This window comes from Saccostrea cucullata, unplaced genomic scaffold (genome assembly GCF_032062105.1).
Source record: "Saccostrea cucullata isolate Sc308-1 unplaced genomic scaffold, CSIRO_AGI_Scuc_v1 ctg21745, whole genome shotgun sequence".
Classification (NCBI taxonomy): domain Eukaryota; kingdom Metazoa; phylum Mollusca; class Bivalvia; order Ostreida; family Ostreidae; genus Saccostrea; species Saccostrea cuccullata.
In genome coordinates, this window is record NW_026934712.1 from 2,378 (window position 1) to 4,921 (window position 2,544).

The window sequence follows — 2,544 nt, forward strand, 5'->3', positions numbered from 1 at the left end:
GTGTATAGCTTTAGACCTATATGTGTACATTTTTATCTTTTTATCTAAATGTGTATGTTTATATCTTTACATCTACATGTGTACATTTATATCTTTAGATTTATATGTGTATGTTTATATCTTTAGGTCTATATCTATATGTTTATATCTTTCAGTCTATATATGCACGTTTATATCTTTAGATCAAAAGGTGTATGTTTATATCTTTAGATATATAGATGTGTGTTTATATCTTCAAATCTATATATGTATTTTTTTTATCGTTAGATCTATATGCAACTTTATTTGTCACTCACAGCGGCACAAAGGTTAGGGCGTGGGATTCCGCTGTGTAAATATTATTAAAAAGCATCTCTCTCTCTCTTGCTCTCTACCTCCCTTTCTCTAGTCAATGAAAATAAGTGAAATGTAGCTATTCCAATTTCAAATCTGAAAGTTAATTTCAACATGATGTTTTGTTCTTTCAGTAGAGTTATGTAAACGATACAAATGAGATAAAATTCCACTACAATTATAATTACAATACAAAAACAATGTTTCTATGATAGCACAATAATACAATCTTATATATGGAGAGTTCATGTAAATATATTTTAATAATATATGAAGATGTACAAAATGGAGGGCTCGGGAGGTTAAGAATGGTTCATTTCATGAACGGGGGAAATGCATACTAATTAAATATACATGGAAGTATGCTATCTTGGAATGTAGGGATTCGACATTGTCAATTATGGATAAATATATTTAAGAAAAAAAATTCGAATAGACAAAGCGTATGAAACAATCTCAGCCTCCCCTTTCAAATTTTATTATATCTTAGACTCAAATTAATAGTAACAATGCGTTAAAATATGGAAACAACGTAATTTATTATTTGCTTGTTTTTAAGTGTTAAAAATATTTTACAGTGAATGAAGACCAACATGAACTACCAGACGAAGAGGGACGTATGGATTCTTTGTTGTAAGAATATATTACATCAGCATGATATGTTTTCAGTTAGTGGAATACTATGTAATCATCAAAATATCATGTTATTTTTTTATTTCATATTATTTTATTATTTATCACTTGTTGCCAATCAGAATACACTTTACAATTTATATTAATTTGCAGGATCTCGAAGGGTCCCTGGGGCAGGGTATTCCCTCATGCAATAATCTAATATGTGGATAGACAAGGAACATATACCAATGCATTTGAAAACCAAGCTTTGATGTCTTTGTATGTCTGTTTCTATAAAAATAAATTTCTCAAGGTTAACAATTGACGATTTCTTTAAATTTAACTAATATGTTATTACACAAAATTCTACTCATGAGTGACTTTTATTAAATCTGTAATACCTCAACCTGTCAAAGACAAACCACAGGAAATGATTATAATTAAAAAAAAGTATGTACTAGGATAGTGTAAAACTTTGTTTTCACTACTGTTCCTCACAGTGACAAAATATCCATAATGCACATCAATGGTGTTCAATCCAGAGGTATTAAATCTAATGTAAGTTCTCCAGTGAAGAGCATGAGAATGACAAAGTATTCAATACAGATATCTACCATTGATAAATGCTGGTTAATAGTTTACGATAGCATAATGTAAACAAGGATGTTTTCCTTCTTTGTTATTTTCGCTCTTTTACCCTTGCTAAAAGTTTTCCTCGTTTTGAATTCCCCCCAGTCTCAATTGTATTGAGTTAACGGATCTTGAATTTGCCTTTTTAAAAATTTCCCCCAATGTGACAAAGGGAAAAGGGGTTACAGTAAAAGGTGGAGGGAAATATCCCTGTAACAGTACTATTGTGTACTTTGAATAAAATCTTAATTATTAGAAGACTTTTTTCCGCGTGGTATTAATTACATGCGCGGTCACAAATAATCCGCGGAAATTTGTAAGCTATTTAATACAAATGTAAGGTATATGGACACAAAATCCGCAATTTTCTCCTGCGGTTTAAAACAGAAATCTTGTGGAATTAGACCCCGTGGAAAAAAGATTTAAAGTAAATCATAGCACGTTTTCATTCATTTAACCTACACTCTGACTCATGTTTATTATAATTGAAATCAAACTAATTCTTCGGTATTATACATATTCCATTATGTCATCTCTCCAAACGATTAAAACGTCTGTGTCTGCATAAAAGGGACCTTGTGTGCCGGCGGGTCGAATAGGATAGGTGATGATATACCAAAAATTTACAACTTATCAATAACATTGACATTAAAACATTCAATTTAAAATTTAAAACCAGCTGAAAGGGAAATAGCTTCAAAAAAGCATTTAGTCATAAAGAACAAAAATAATCATACCCCATCGTTATTCTTTACAATTCATCGGTTCTATTGTCGGTATCCCATGATTCCCGGGACCCATCGTATGTGCTGTATCCTATCGTATCGTGTTTTCCGTTTATCAGGTTTTGCTTTTTATCTGTTTTCCGTTTTTGGTTTTGGTTTATTTAAAGTTTATCAGGTTTATTTATTTTTTTTTTGTGTTATTCGGAAACCCTCGCTTTTTATCTTTACTATACAAAGAAAC

At 30.7% G+C, this 2,544-nt stretch overlaps 1 long non-coding RNA gene across 1 annotated transcript; it reads left to right on the forward strand.

Moving 5' to 3' along the window:
* The first annotated feature begins 267 nt into the window (after nt 1-267).
* LOC134241212 (uncharacterized) lies at nt 268-1,267 on the forward strand. The gene is made up of 3 exons (XR_009986614.1): nt 268-331; nt 912-966; nt 1,120-1,267. It is a non-coding gene; the product is annotated as an uncharacterized LOC134241212 (long non-coding RNA).
* The last annotated feature ends 1,277 nt before the right edge of the window (nt 1,268-2,544 follow it).